The sequence below is a fragment of the Bos indicus genome, chromosome 21 (genome assembly GCF_029378745.1).
Source record: "Bos indicus isolate NIAB-ARS_2022 breed Sahiwal x Tharparkar chromosome 21, NIAB-ARS_B.indTharparkar_mat_pri_1.0, whole genome shotgun sequence".
In the NCBI taxonomy this organism is placed as follows: domain Eukaryota; kingdom Metazoa; phylum Chordata; class Mammalia; order Artiodactyla; family Bovidae; genus Bos; species Bos indicus.
In genome coordinates this window covers 42,158,518-42,175,270 of record NC_091780.1, presented here as the reverse complement: position 1 = coordinate 42,175,270, position 16,753 = coordinate 42,158,518, and the positions used below count along the sequence as shown (strand labels likewise).

The window sequence follows — 16,753 nt, the reverse complement described above, 5'->3', positions numbered from 1 at the left end:
GTCCTGAATATTCATTGAAAGGACTGATGCTGAAACTGAAGCTCCAATACTTTGGCCACCTGATGCGAAGAACTGACTCCTTGGAAAAGACCCTAATGCTGGGAAAGATTGAAGGCGGGAGTAGAAGGGGACAACAGAAGATGAGACAGTTGGATGGCATCACTGACTTGATGGACATGAGTTTGAGTAAGCTCCAGGAGTTGGTGATGGACAGGGAAGCCTGGTGTGCTTCAGTCCATGGGGTCACAAATAATAAGACACGACTGAGTGACTGAACTGAACTGAGGCCTTAATCTAAAGCTTAATCCTGAATGTGCTTTTAAATCTCATTTTGAATAATTCAGAGTTTGGGGAAACAACCCATAATGTCAATAAGCCAGTGTAAGAGCTAAAGAAGCATTCACACAAAGTAATATATTAAAATCAATTCAGTTAGCTCCCAGAAGAGGAATCTACTATATGTTTAACCTCTCCATAATATTACATGACTCAAGTACATAGATTGATAAAATTTATGTCTCACCAAACTGCCACTCTTCTCACTAGATTTAGGACCTTTACATTATGTCTACATAGACATTTTAAAGAATACGTATTTCTTATTCTTTGAAGATGGCATTTCCAGATGCCAACAGAATATTAGATTACAAGCACAAAATTGACATCATGTTCAAAATAAAGAGAATATTCAACTTTCTGATTTGTCAAGTATAAACTTATTCTCAATGACATGTCAATGTCTTTAAAAGAGGGAATTTTCAAAAAACAAAATTTATAAACAGACAAAATCTTCAACTTCAAAGAAAGCCAAATTAGAAAAATAATGAAGATCATTTTATTTGTAAAAGATGGTTATTGATGATAAGCTGTTTTATTTTTTTTAAGCTGTTTTATTAATATTTACTTATTTGGCTGCACCAGGTCTTATTTGCAGCGTGTGGGATCTAGTTCCCTGACCAGGGATCAAACTCAAGCCCTCTGCATTGGAGCACTGAGTCTTAGCCACTGGACCACCAGGGAAGTCCTAACGACAGGTTGTTTTAGGTTTCTACCATACTACGGTGTCAACACTCAACTTTTTCTTTGAGTCATTTCCCTTTCCTTATTCCAGGAATCTTGGTGAGATTGACAATCACAGTTGTCCTGTCTCCCTCACCCCCGGAATGAGCACTTAATACAGGCCTCCTCAATCAGAGTCCTTCCCCACAACCGATATTTGAACAAACATGGAAAGTCATCTCTTTCCACAATTTTCAGTGACTTGGGATCAACATAAGCCTGGAGTTGCTTGTTGGCCAACTTCTCCAGTTGCATGGAAGAAGTCCATTTTCTAGGACAGAAGAGGCCAACAAGTAAAGGAAAACAGAGGGAAGATAGTGTAAGAGAGAGAGAAAAGGGGGAGAGAGAAAGAGGTCTGACCTAATAGGATCACTGATGCCACTTAGTTAAGCTGAAAGCTAGTTTAACCCTTGAGTTCCCCCCAGTACATGAACCAGTAAATGTCTCTCTTTTTTAAGGGGTTTGTTTACACTAGTTTAGTTTTAATTTGCAATTAAGATCACCAATATAGTACCTCTCCAATTTTAGTGACAATATCTATTATTATGGAGAAATAATTATGTACCTATAATTACTATACATTACTGTTAGATTTTCTTTTGGTCTCATGCAACAGAAATATGACTACAGTTTCTTAACTAAATATGGATTAATTTATTCTAGTAACAAGAAGTCCAGAGGAAAGAATCCAGCTGGTACCAATGTTCAAAAAAGTCACAAGCTCCTTCTAGCTTCCTGTTCTACCACCTTAACTTGCAACATGTGTGCGTGCTTAGTCTCTCAGTTGTGTCCTGACTCTTTGTGACCCTATGGACTGCTCTTTGCAACTCCATGGACTGCAGCCTGCCAGGCTCCTCTGTTCATGGGATTCTTCAGGCAAGAATACTCGAGTGGGTTGCCATATCTTCCTCCAGTGGACCAGCGAAGCCATTTCGTAGCCTAAGTAGCAAGAAGGTTGCCCTACTTCCAGTCAGTCAAGGAGAAAGGAAGGGAAAAAGGGAAATGTGTGTGCCAGTCACTTCCTTTTAATTGGTAAAACAAAATTGTTTCTAGAAGCTCAACCTTTATAAACCAGAACACAGTCATATAGACATACCCAGCTACAAGGGAGTTTGAGTAAGTGAGGTTTCTGTAACAAGTCACATTCCTACCAAAGAAAGTCTTTTATTAATGAAGATGAGAATGAATATTGAGTAGGCAAATGCAACATTTTATTTTGGTGGCCATATAAGTTGGTATAGCATTTATGGAAAGCAATTTGGATTAACTGTAAAAGTATTCATACCTGGTGATCTAATAGTACTTCTTCTGGGGATTTATTCTGAAATAATTCAAAACATGAAAAACTAATGATCCTAAAAATAGAGGGAAAATCTGTATAACAACCATAATATCCAAAAATAAGGAAATAATTATGAAAATTAGTTTGCAAATTATATATTGTACAGACAATAAAAATTATAGTTCTTAAGACTTTGAAACAATATGGGGAAACATTTAGGATATAATGTTAAATTTTCAAAGTTGACTATAGGATTTTATATGCACTAAAGTTACATATATGTTAAAAATCACAAAGGAAAAAATTACTGAAAGAAATTACACCAAAATGTTAACAGTGGTTGTATTAGGTTATTGTGGTTATAATTTTTCTTCTTTCCTCTGAGTTACAATTTTGTTTCCTTTAATGATACATTTTAAAATTAGAATATTTATTTTTAAATCAGTCAGTTTTATCAGCATATCTATCTATTCTTTGAAGTAGTTCTCAGATATATTAGATATATTTTCTGTATGTTGATACTATTCTACTATTATCCCATTGCTCAAAATAACACTAGGATCAAAATGTTACCAAATAGATATTTGTTGGCAGATTATTAGATGTTTATTTTTAAGCAGTATTAACAGTGTATTAATCCACGTTCTCCAGAGAAACAAAACCAATAAAATATATTTATGAAAAAGAAAGAGATATAAGAAATTGGCTCATGCAATTATGGAGGCTGGCAAGGCCAAAATCTGTAGAGCTGATATCCCCATTCAAGTCCAAAGGCTGACAGGCAAGAGAATTCTTTCTTATCGGGGGAGGATCAGCCTAATGTGCTAGTCAGGCCTTCAACTATTTAGATGAGGCGCACACACAATATGGAGAGCAACCTCCTTTTTTAAAAAATAATAATGGTGTATTTTTAAAATATTTATTTATTCAATTAATTTACTTATTCGGCCATACCAGTTCTTAGTTGCAGCACATGGAATCTTCTACCTTTGTTGCAGCATTCAAACTCTTACTTGCAGCATGTGGGATTTAGTTCCCTGACCAGGAATCGAACCAAGGTCCCCCTGCATTGGGAGTGCAGAGTCTTAGCCAATGGACCACTAGGTAAGTCCACAATCTCCTTTGTTCAGTCACAGTTTTAACTGTTAAATTGGTTAAATTTCATCCAGCACCTCACAGAAATACACAAAATCATGTTTAACCATATCTGGACACTCCATGGCTCAGTCAAGTTGACATAAAATTAACCATCACAGTATAGGCTAACTCAAATACATTTCACACGTTAGGCTAATTTATATCTTTTTAGATCATGCATTCTTTTCTCTACTTTATGTTTGTGTGTTTATATATTTTGCATTTGCCCAGCAGGACTTTACCTTTGCTCATTCTGCTCCCTCTGTCTAAATGCCTTCCCTATAATTGCCATATTTCTAAATCCTGATTATGTTTAGGCCGTACTCGGATGCCACATCTTTTCTGATTCCTCCTGTCTTCACACTCCCTATGCAGTCCACTCCTCCCACACACATCAAACTAGAAGTAACTTCTCCTTCTCAAAGTGCCGACTCTGCTTCTCTAATGGCATGTTCCATATGTACCTTGCTTTACAGATTTCTGAATAGGATTTTTTAGGCTATAAAATTCTTGAGAAAAGAATTCATGTCCAATTCAATCTTGAATCTCATGAATATCTTACACTGAATAGCTGTTCAACATTTATTTGTCGAACTAATATATTTTATATATTTTCCTTGCAGCCAAAGGAGTCAGGAATTTCTTGGATAACAAATAATTCAAAGACATTTTCCTACAAAGTAACAGAGTTCAAGAAACTGTCTCTTGATAAATCCATGTATTGAGTAGTCAAGAAAACACACCTTTAGCTGGTTAGAATCTTTAGTCGCTTTGTAACAAGTATATTCTATATATTTAAACAGAATTTTAAGTATTAATTGTCAGATTCACTTGAAAAGTATTGGGGAATTGTTTTGATTATGATAATAGTTTTCCTTTATTGCCACTTTTCCCACTTTTGAAGTCTGAAGCAGTTAATTCTTTCATGATTTCATTCTTATTAAATACCTATTTATTGCACTAAGTCTTTGAGCAAAGGCATAAATTGAACAAGGGGGCTTCCCCAGTGCAGCTCAGCGGTAAAGAACCTGCCTGGAGTGCAGGAGACGTATGAGGCATGGGTTCGATTCTTAGGTCGGGAAGATCCCCAGGAGAAGGAAATGGCAACTCACTCCAGTATTTTTGTCTGGGAAATCTCATGGACAGAGGAGACTGGCAGGCTACAGTCCGTGGGGTCACAAAGAGTTGGATATGACTGAACACACACACACACACACACTGAACAAAACTATAATTGAGCTGGTCACGCATGGCATTTGCTGTTTATCATGCTTTAGAGAAGTCACATCATCTTTCTATTACATTGTTTCTATAAGAGTCCATAGAATCAACAGATTTCAACAACAACTGTATCTGTGAGTGCCTTTCTTGAACTCGGATTTCACTACAATTAGTACATTTTACTAATCGCTCAGAATTGTCAAAATTTACAAAGCCTTTCTTGTTTCTCCCTCTAGTGGTCAGTAATATTCATTGACATGGAAAACCAGATGGGTGATCTTAAACATGGGTGAAAAGGAGGTGAACATTCAATTGTGGTGTGAGTAAATGTGAAATGTATTCAAATAGATGTTTCACAACTTTAGAAGAGGTTTATTTGGGATACAGTTTCTTCAGATACTACACATAAATATTCTTTATACTTATTTTTTTAATAACACCTATTTCTATTTTACATGAATAATTTTTAGACATTCTGTATAGTAAATTTCCTATGCAGAAATAGGTCCAGAAATAATTTGGTTTTCATACCAAATTATCTGATAATATTTTAGTAATAAGTACATTACTAGATAATTTTAATTCTTTTAATGTTTCCTTAATAGGATAATCCTTCCTCCACACCCACACAATTTGCATTGACTCCTTGCTATTATGTAAAATGTTTCCCTTTTCAACTTCTGATTTCTTGTTTTAAAGTATAATGAAAAGCTTCTTTAAATAGAAATAAATTTTAAAGTTCCATGATACTTTTGTGAAGTAATAAGATGGTCAAATGTGAGTGAGATAAACAGGGAATATGTGTGTGTGTAATGAATTCTGATTTCAGAGGTGAAACTGTGGTCAAGTACCTCTGAATGGAAAAAATTTCAATTTTTTAAAATGTATTTATTAAAAGTAGTACATAGTGAATCATCTTAAAAGAATGCTGTCAAATATTATTATATAAAAATTGGCCTGCTTTGCCAAGACTCACAAAATAGTACTCCTGTTTAAGAATGATCATTTTATTAAAGATAGAGTGACCATATAATTTGTCATCCAAATCAGAACACTTTTGAGACTGCAGAAGACCCTATTAATTATCTTGGACAACAAGTATAAATTGGGATTGTCCCAGACAAATCGGAGCATTCAGACACTCTAATGAACTCTAACTTATTAGAAACATAAACTATTTAATTTATTAAAAACAGAAAGCAGTTGTAGCAGTTCTCTTACTAAGAAGGTTACAGTGAGTCATGCAGATTTATTTGCTATAGGCTAAAGTTACATCTTCTAAGATAACTCAAGGACCAAAGACCCTAGGTCTATTAGAACACTTTTATAGAGTAACCAACTCATCTCAGTTTCTCCAGGGCCTACCTAGTTTTGAAACTGAAAGTCCGTCATCTCAGGAAGCCCCCTCAGGCCTAGGCAAACCAAGCAGGTTAATCACCTGAATTCCATACAGCCAACTTCTAGTAAGCTGGCATCTCCTCCATGGCCCTTTAGGTAATGTGGGGCAGGTTGCTCAATGAGAACCTCTTCTACCAGGAGTGAAGCAACTCTTTCCTGACCCCTAACCTAGTTCCAGCCTCCCTCCAACTGCCGCAGGGCTCAGCCTTCATTCCAAGGACACTGCTGACCATGACCCTGGTGCCATGACACATTGTGCCTCCTGACACAGCCTTTCTGCTCCCCATCTCCCATTAACACCCTTGTTTCCACTGAGAGGCCACATATGAATGCACTACTAGGGTCTTTGTGCTGCCATGAGAAGGCCTTCTGTTCTACCATCTACTTAAGAGTTTTACACACTTCACTTTTAGTGCAAGACTCCATCTTTTATTAAGCTTTGCATGCAGGAAGGAAATGAAAAGAGCATTCCTATCCTCAAGAAGAGGTTAATAATATTAGGCGATTCCTTTAGGCATATTAAGTCACAAGTCAAGCCAACTATCGAAAATTATTAAAGAAATATTCCACAATGTTAACTATAAAAAACTACTGAACCTTATAGCTTAGCAAATTTTGAGAAAGAATTTCTAAAGATGCCAAGAGCACATTTTTGAAAAGGGCAATAATTTTTTTTTTCCCATGAAAAGTAAAATACAAGGACCAGATAACAGTGAAACAGGAGGGAAGGGGACAGGGTGCAACACTTAAAGAATGACACAGCTGTTGTGAATATGACATAAACTGGTTAGAACCAACTAGGCCCAAGGTGGTGAAAGATTCAACTTCCAGTAGACCTTGAGCCTCATTATATGCTCATTGCAATACATTAGTATATGCTAAATGACTCACCTACAGGGGCCATGACAGTTCCTAGGCCAACCACAAAAAGCCAAAAAGCGAGGGTGGGCCAGTTTCTGGAAATCCCCACTCCTTTCCCAAAACACTTGGACTAATTCGCCCACTTGTTAGCCCATGAAATTACACAGCTGATAAAAGCTAACCACCCTGTATTTCAGGTCCGCTACTGCCTTTTGAGGCTGACCACATTCTGTCTATGAAATGTGTATTTCCCACGGCCTCTCACCTTCTGAAATGGTCCACACTGACTATGGAGTCGGTATCTCTCTCAATAAATCTATTTCTTAACTATCACTTTGCAGCTCACTGAATTCCTTCTGGGATGGGACATAAAGATCCTGCGCTTCATTAAGTCCTGAGATCAGGTGTGCAATTCCAATTAAAAGTGGGTTCGAGTTCCAGCCAGTGGGTTCAAGTCCCAGTGTGAGTGTTGGATAGCTTCCCATAAGAGCCCCATCTGACTCGTGCGATTTCAACAGCAACCTTGTCTCTTATAGTAGATGATCTAGATGGCAATCTGCTCTGTGATAGAGGTTGATTTCCTCTCCAGCAAACACTTTGCTCGTCATCTCCCCTGGATGTCCGACAGATACCCACATTCAACATGAGCAGAAATGAGCCCATCATCTTCCCCACAAATCACTGTTCTCTTTTTCCATTCTTCTTTTTCTAAACAAACTGCATCACCATCCAGCCAGATGCAGAACAAGAAATTTAGGAGTCATCTTTGACTCCTCCTTCTCCCTCACCCTCAGATTCCATGAATCCTCCTTAGAAGTGCTTCTCAAACCCATTGCATTTTCTCTATCTTCACAATACACGTCTTGGCTATCATCCCCACTATCATTTTTTAAATTAATCTCAAAGAATTTGGCTGTGTTGGGACTCAGTTGTGGCACATGGGATCTCAGTTGTGTCATTTGGGGTTCTTCGTTGTGGTGCATGAACTCTCTAGTTGTGGCTTGTGGGCTCTAGAGCACAGGCTCAGTAGTTGTGGCCTGCAGGCTTAGTTTGTGTGCAGCATATGGGATCATAGTTCCCCGACCAGGTATTAAACCTACATCCCCTGAATTGCAAGGCAGACTCAACCATTGGACCATCAAGGAAGTCCCAGGTCACTATCATTTTTCCAATACAGTCTACACTATTGCCTCCTTCTAATACATTGTCCACACAACAGGCACATAAATAGTATTATGAGCTGAATATGTCCCCCCAAACTCATATGGTGAAATCCTAACTCCTAGTACCTTAAATGTGATGACTTTGTGATAGGCCCTTTAAAGAGTAATTAAAGGATGTTAACTAGACTTTTCATGGTGATCATTTTGCAATATATACAAATATTGCATCATTATGCTGTATACCTGAAACTAAATTAATGCTATATGTTGATTATACCTTGATTTAAAAAAAATTCCTAAACGCTAAAAAAAGAGGCAATTAAGTTAAAACAAGACCGTTATGGGGGCTCTAATCTAATCTGGTTGGTGTCCTTATAAACAAAGAAAACTTGGGTATACGAAGAGATGCTGGCAAACAATCCCCTCAGAAAATGAGCAGAAGACCTAAATAGATATCTCTTTAAAGAAGACATACAGATGGCCAATAGGCACTTGAAAAGATATTCAACATCACTAATTATTAGAGAAATGAAATTCAAAACTACAATGAGACATCACCTCACACCAGTCAGAATGGCTATCATCAAAACAAATCCACAAATAATAAATGCTGGAGAGGGTGTGGAGAGATGGGACCCTCCTACACTGTTGGTGGGAATGTAAATTGATACAGCCACTATGGAGAATAATATGAAAGTTCCCTATAAAACTAAAAATCAGATCAGATCAGATCAGATCAGTCGCTCAGTCATGTCCGACTCTTTGCAACCCCATGAATCACAGCATGCTAGGCCTCCCTGTCCATCATCAACTCCTGGAGTTCACTGAGACTCACGTCCATCGAGTCAGTGATGCCATCCAGCCATCTCATTCTCTGTCGTCCCCTTCTCCTCTTGCCCCCAATCCTTCCTAGCATCAGGGTCTTTTCCAATGAGTCACCTCTTCGCATGAGGTGGCCAAAGTACTGGAGTTTCAGCTTTAGCATCATTCCTTCCAAAGAAATCCCAGGGCTGATCTCCTTCAGAATGGACTGGTTGGATCTCCTTGCAGTCCAAGGGACTCTCAAGAGTCTTCTCCAACACCACAGTTCAAAAGCATCAATTCTTCGGCGCTCAGCCTTCTTCACAGTCCAACTCTCACATCCATACCTGACCACAGGAAAAACCATAGCCTTGACTAGACAAACCTTTGTTGGCAAAGTAATGTCTCTGCTTTTGAATATGCTATCTAGGTTGGTCATAACTTTCCTTCCAGGGAGTAAGCGTCTTTTAATTTCATGGCTGCAGTCACCATCTGTAGTGATTTTGAAGCCCAGAAAAATAAAGTCTGACACTGTTTCCACTGTTTCCCCATCTATTTCCCATGAAGTGATGGGACCAGATCTTCATTTTCTGAATATTGAGCTTTAAGCCAACTTTTTCACTCTCCACTTTCACTTTCATCAAGAGGCTTTTGCGTTCCTCTTCACTTTCTGCCATAAGGGTGATGTCATCTGCATATCTGAGGTTATTGATATTTCTCCTGGCAATCTTGATACCAGCTTGTGTTTCTTCCAGGCCAGCGTTTCTCATGATGTACTCTGCATAGAAGTTAAATAAACAGGGTGACAATATACAGCCTTGACGAACTCCTTTTCCTATTTGGAACCAGTCTGTTGTTCCATGTCCAGTTCTAACTGTTGCTTCCTGACCTACATACAAATTTCTCAAGAGGCAGACCAGGTGGTCTGGTATTCCCATCTCTTTCAGAATTTTCCACAGTTTATTGTGATCCACACAGTCAAAGGCTTCGGCATAGTCAATAAAGCAGAAATAGATGCTTTTCTGGAACTCTCTTGCTTTTTCCATGATCCAGCGAATGTTGGCAATTTGATCTCTGGTTCCTCTGCCTTTTCTAAAACCAGCTTGAACATCAGGAAGTTCACGGTTCACATATTGCTGAAGCCTGGCTTGGAGAATTTTGAGCATTACTTTACTAGCGTGTGAGATGAGTGCAATTGTGTGGTAGAGCTACTATATGACCCTGCAATCCCACCCCTGGGCATATATCTAGAGGAAAACATGATCCAAAAAGATACATGCACCCCAATGTTCATTGCAGTACTATTTACAATAGCCAAGACATGGAAGCAACCGAAATGTCTATAAGCACAGGAATGGATAAATAAGATGTGGTACATATGTACAATGGAATATTACTAAATTCATTAAAAAGAATGAAATAATGCCATTTGGAGCAACATGGGATGGATGTAGAGAGTGTCATACTGAGTGAAATAAGTCAGAGAAAGAGAAATAATATATGACACCCCTTATATGTGGAATCTAAAAAGAAATTATATAAATGAATTTACTTCCAAAACAGAAACAGATTCACAGGCTTCAAGAAGGAGCTTATGGTTGCCAGGGCAGGGAGGGGTGATGGAGAAGGATGAGGGGAAGTGATACTTAGGGAGCTGGGGACGGACATGTACATACTGCTTCATTTAAAACAGATAGTCATTGAGGACCTACAATATAGCACATGGAACTCTTCTCAATGTTACGTGGCAGCCTGGATGGGAGGAGAGTTTGGAGGAGAATGGATATATGTATATGCACGGCTGAATCCCTTCACTGCTCACCCGTCACAATATTGTTTGTTCATCAACTATACCTCAAAACAAAATAAAAAGTTTAAAAAGAGATGCTGGCAAACAACCCCTTCAGAAAATGAGCAGAAGACCTAAATAGACATCTCTTTAAAGAAGACATACAGATGGCCAATAGGCACTTGAAAATATATTCAACATCACTAATTATTAGAGAAATGCAATTCAAAACTACAATGAGATATCGCCTCATACCAGTCAGAATGGCTATCATCAAAAAAATCCACACCCTCTCCAGCATTTATTATTTGTGGATTTTTTTGATGATAGCCATTCTGACTGGTGTAGGTGATATCTCATTGTTGTTTTGAATTGCATTTCTCTAATAATTAGACCCTAGGGGCATACCCTAAAAGAAAAGACCCTTTGAAGAGGTGACAACAATGGAGCCACCTGTAAGCTAAAGAAAGAGGCCTTAGAGGAAACCAACCCTACCAGCATCTTGATCTCGGACTTCTGGCCTGTAGAACTGTGAGACCATTACTTCCTGTTGTTTAAGACACCAGTCTGTGGTGTTGAGTTAAGGCAGCCCCAGCAAATTAATTCATGTGGCATTTTCCCCTTCCCATTACCCTTCAAATAAAATGCAGTGCAATTAACATGGCCTGTAAAGGCCTCCATGATCTGGCCCTATGAACATCTCCTGCCTCATCCCTCTCCCCAGGTCTCTGCCCTCTGTCTCATGCTTAGTCACTTAGTCGTGTTCCACTCTTTGCAACCCCATGGACTGCAGCCCACAGGCTCCTCTATCCATGGGGATTCTCCATGCAAGTGTACTGGAATGTGTTGCCACGCCCTCCTCCTAGGGATCTTCCCAACACAGGGATGAAACCCAGATCTCCCTCATTGCAGGCAGATTCTTTACCGACTGAGCTCACCAGGGAGACCTTATTGAACTTCTCAGTCAAACCTGAGGCCTTTTCACAAGGTGTCTCTTTTGCTGGAAATGTTACTCCTTCACTCTCTTTATCCACCTAACTTCAAGTCTCAGCTCAAATGTTACTCCCTCAAGGAAATCTCCCTAACACCAGGTCTCAGTCAATTTTCTCTTTACATCATTAAACACAGTTTACTCTATTTGCCTCATATGTCCTGTTTTCCCCCACACTAATTCAGAAGCTCCCCAATAGCCGAACCACTCTTGTCTAGTTTACTCTTCTATCTATAGTGCCAGCACAGTACTTGACACATAGAAATATAGTTGGCCATATGACCTATACTCTCTTTCAATATTTACAGCCTCCTCTGATGAGGAACTGAAACCTCTGTCGGGTTAGTTGGAGAACCCACTGGGATAGCACTATAAGATGCCAAATATGCAGCCCTCCTCCCAGCAGGCTCTATCTTCACCAGCATCCTCAGCTCAGAGGATCCTTTTCAAGAGGTTTAGTCTGAAGGAGGGATGGCAAACAACACACCTCAGAGTTCCTCCTGTGGACTCTGCTCCAAGTGACTTAGGACAAGACCTAGGATCTCTCTCTATCCCAAACCATCTGAGAGTGTGTCTGTAAACTGGTATTCAGAGAGGGACTGTGAACTAGCCTAGTGAATGCTCCATACAACAGTGTTTTGAACTGCAGCCAACATCATTTACAAAAATAATTTTTGGAATGTTAAGGGAGCATTTTAAACCTAGAATGTAGTAGGAGGAACACATATTTTCAGATAGGAATCTGAAGTGTTTTTCATGTTCTGATAATCTCACTGAAGTGGGAGGCCATTAGGTGAATTTTCTGTAAAGAAGAGAACAAACATTCCTAGGGTGCTAGAAATGAAGAAATTCACAGAGATGAAAATGAACTTTCTGCTCTGAGAAGCTATCCTTTAATTGTTTCTTTCCTCTAGGAGTCTGCTGGCCTTTCAGGTCCTGAATTAGTAAAATAGGCTTTTTTTTTTGTTTTTCTATAGCGCCCCAATATTCCATGATGTTCCATCGCAGAAAGCCATCATGACCTACAATTTCTATGTGGGTTCTTGTGCCACCTTTGTTCTGATGCCTTCAGTGATGTCTGAGATGCAGGGTTCCTGGTCCTGATGTATGAGGCAATTATGTGTGGAGGTCTTGCAGCCTGCACGATGGTGGCTGGCTAGCAAAGATAGGTGGGAAAAGGTCTGCCTGCAGGCTGATTGTGAGAAACCTAAATTCAGTCCTATTTATATTTCAGTTATTTTTAAACTGCTATATGCAACTTCAGTTCAGTTCAGTCACTCAGTTGTGTCCAATTCTTTGTGACTCCATGGACTGCAGCATTCCAGGCTTCCCCATCCATCACCAATTCCCAGAGCCTACTCAAACTCATACCCATCACATCAGTGATGCCATCCTCTGTTGTCCCCTTCTCCTCCCTCCTTCAATCTTTCCCAGCATCTGGGTCTTTTCCAATGAGTTGGTTCTTCACATCAGGTGACCAAAGTACTGGGGTTTCAGCTTCAGCATCAGTCCTTCCAATGAATATTCAGGACTGATTTCCTTTAGGATGGACTAGTTGGATCTCCTTGCAGTCCAAGGGACTCTCAAGAGTCTTCTCCAACACCACAGTTCAAAAACATCAATTCTTCAGCGCTCAGCTTTCTTTATAGTCCAACTCTCACATCCATACATGACTACTGGAAAAACCATAGCTTTGATTAGATGGACCTTTGTTGGCAAAGTAATGTCTCTGCTTTTTAGTATGCTGTCTACGTTGGTCATAGCTTTTATTCCAAGGAGCAAGTGTCTTTTAATTTCATGGCTACAGTCATCATCCGCATTGATTTTGGAGCCCCCCCAAAATAAAGTCTGTCACTGTTTCCATTGTTTCCCCATCTATTTGCAATGAAGTGATGGGACCAGATGCCATGATCTTAGTTTTCTGAATGCTGAGTTTTAAGCCAATTTTTTCACTCTCGTATTTCACTTTCACCAAGAGGCTCTTTAGTTCTTCTTCACTTTCTGCCATAAGGGTGGTGTCATTCAGTTACGGTCACATATTTTTATCTCATACTAAAATCCTCAAAATAGCCTGCAAGGGACTATCAAATGATGCAAGGGATTATCAAATGATAGCTATCAAAATGATGATGTTAAAAAAAAATGATGATGTATATGTATATTCATTAATAGTTTATTGAGATGAAAGACATGTATAACACATTATTAAATGGAAACAGTTACCAAACAGGATGCATAGTGGGTCCCATTTTTATAGAAATGTAAATCCCATGTACAGAGGAGCCTGGTAGGCTGCAGTCCATGGGGTCACTAGGAGTCGGACACGACTGAGCGACTTCACTTTCACTTTTCACTTTCATGAATTGGAGAAGGAAATGGCAACCCACTCCAGTGTTCTTGACTGGAGAATCCCAGGGATGGCGGAGCCTGGTGGGCTGCTGTCTATGGGATTGCACAGAGTCTGACATGACTGAAGTGACTTAGCAGCAGCAGCAGCTGTACATATTTAGATTTATATACCACAGTCAAAAACAAAAACTAGTTAGTTAAACTTTTTTAAAAGCTCTTTCATGAGAGTCCTTTGGACAGCAAGGAGATCCAACCAATTCATTCTAAAGGAAATCAGTCCTGGGTGTTCTTTGGAAGGACTGATGCTAAAGCTGAAACTCCAATACTTTGGCCACCTCATGTGAAGAGTTGACTCATTGGAAAAGGCTCTGATGCTGGGAGGGATTGGGGGCAGGAGGAGAAGGGGACGACAGAGGATGAGATGGCTGGATGGCATCACTGACTCGATGGACATGCTGCTACTGCTGCTGCTGCTAAGTCACTTCAGTCGTGTCCAACTCTGTGCGACCCCATAGACGGCAGCCCACCAGGCTCCCCTGTCCCTGGGATTCTCCAGGCAAGAACACTGGAGTGGGTTGCCATTTCCTCCTCCAACGCATGAAAGTGAAAAGTGAAAGTGAAGTTGCTCAGTTGTATCCGACTCTTAGTGACCCCATGAGTTTGAGTGAACTCCCGGAGTTGGTGATGGACAGGGAGGCCTGGTGTGCTGCAATTCATGGGGTCTCAAAGAGTCGGACACGACTGAGCAACTGAACTGAACTGAACTGAAGATAAATAGGGGACATCTGAAACTTAGACTCTAAGTGATAGGACTGAGGCCATGTCTTATTAAAAAAATACTAAAAGATTTGAATTCAGGTACATCTGAAGTCAAAGCTTTTTTTACGCTTTTGTTAGGTTATTTTTTGGTCACCCTTTAAGCAGTGCTGCAGGCTCCTCAGAGGAATCCTTATTTATAAGTAAAGAGACCTACCCTAGACTCCCTTAAGGCCTCATAAAAACAAGGTTCTGGGGTGTGTGTGTTAGTTGCTCAGTCATGTCTGACTCTGTGCCAATCTCCTTTGACCATGGAATTCTCCAGGCAAGAATAGTGAAATGAGAACAAACCCAGGTCTCCTGCATTGCAGGCAGATTTTTTACCGTCTGAGCCACCAGGGAAGCCCAAGTTTCAAGCAGCCATGAGAAAACTCTTCACCTCCAAATTGGCTACAGTCATGATGACTCCTTACTTACACTGATTAAGCCACAGTAGGCCCAACTTGCCTTAGTTTTTATTCTGTTTGTATCCACAACTTTGGGGAAAAAACATAAATAAGCCACATTTGATGATGGCTTTCATAAGTATACCTTAAAGGATGCAGTTTTATAAGTATATTAAAATATTTAATTTCATTCCTCTAGGTATCCAGGACCTTTGATATTATCAGATTATAATCTTAGTCAAGGACCAACTTATATTGTCCTATGTTATTTCACGTACTGAGCAATAGAAATTTCTCATTTCCATCGTGAAGACAGAAAGAAAAGGAGCATGCTTCATAAGACAAGGAACTGTGAATTCCAATCTTATATTATGTTCTGATAATTGTGGTTGTGAAATAAAGAAGAGAGGGACCTAGGATATTGCCTAAGAGAAATGAAAGTAAAATGAGCTGTAAAACTACTGATTTTTATATCAAAACCTTAAAGACAATTTCCTGTCTAACTAGCAAACAGTAAGAAATATTTATCTTCAGGAAATCACCCTTACCAGCTATTTTAAGGTCAAAAAAGTTAAGGAAATTGTCATTCTAGCCATCTAGTTCTCCTTAGTAGAAATCTTTACCAACTTTAAAAATTATATCTCACACTTAACTTGGAAGTCTTAAAATAATATATATGAAGGAAAGTCCAAAACCATGTTAATATTACACAGTAAATTTTAGTTTCAGTATTCAGGACTGGAGTTTCAGCTTTAGCATCATTCCTTCCAAAGAAATCCCAGGGCTGATCTCCTTCAGAATGGACTGGTTGGAACTCCTTGCAGTCCAAGGGACTCTCAAGAGTCTTCTCCAACACCACAGTTCAAAAGCATCAATTCTTCGGCCCTCAGCCTTCTTCACAGTCCAACTCTCACATCCATACATGACCACTGGAAAAACCATAGCCTTGACTAGACAAACCTTTGTTGGCAAAGTAATGTCTCTGCTTTGCAATATGCTATCTAAGTTGGTCATAGCTTTTCTTCCAAGGAGTAAGCGTCTTTTAATTTCATGGTTGCAGTCACCATCTGCAGTGATTTTGGAGCCCCAAAAAATAAAGTCTGACACTGTTTCCACTGTTTCCCCATCTATTTCCCATGAAGTGGTGGGACCGGATGCCATGATCTTCGTTTTCTGAATGTTGAGCTTTAAGTCAACTTTTTCACTCTCCACTTTCATCAAGACGCTTTTGAGTTCCTCTTCACTTTCTGCCATAAGGGTGGTGTCATCTGCATATCTGAGGTTATTGATATTTCTCCCGGCAATCTTGATTCCAGCTTGTGCTTCTTCCAGCCCAGCGTTTCTCATGATGTACTCTGCATAGAAGTTAAATAAGCAGGGTGACAGTATACAGCCTTGACGTACTCCTTTTTCTATGTGGAATTTAACTCAGATGACCATTATATCTATTACTTTGGGCAAGAATCCCTAAGAAGAAACGGAGTAGCCCTCGTAGTTAAT

The 16,753-nt window shown here is 39.5% G+C and overlaps 1 protein-coding gene across 1 annotated transcript in view; it reads right to left on the bottom strand.

Annotated features, from left to right (window-relative positions):
* The window catches only part of NUBPL (NUBP iron-sulfur cluster assembly factor, mitochondrial), a 526,006-nt gene extending 513,711 nt beyond the window's left edge, over positions 1-12,295 (bottom strand). Inside the window, exon 1 of the mRNA XM_070775436.1 lies at positions 12,190-12,295. The gene's annotated coding sequence lies outside the window, so the exon portion shown is untranslated. The remainder of the gene's footprint in view (positions 1-12,189) is intronic.
* Between the last annotated feature and the right edge of the window lie 4,458 nt (positions 12,296-16,753).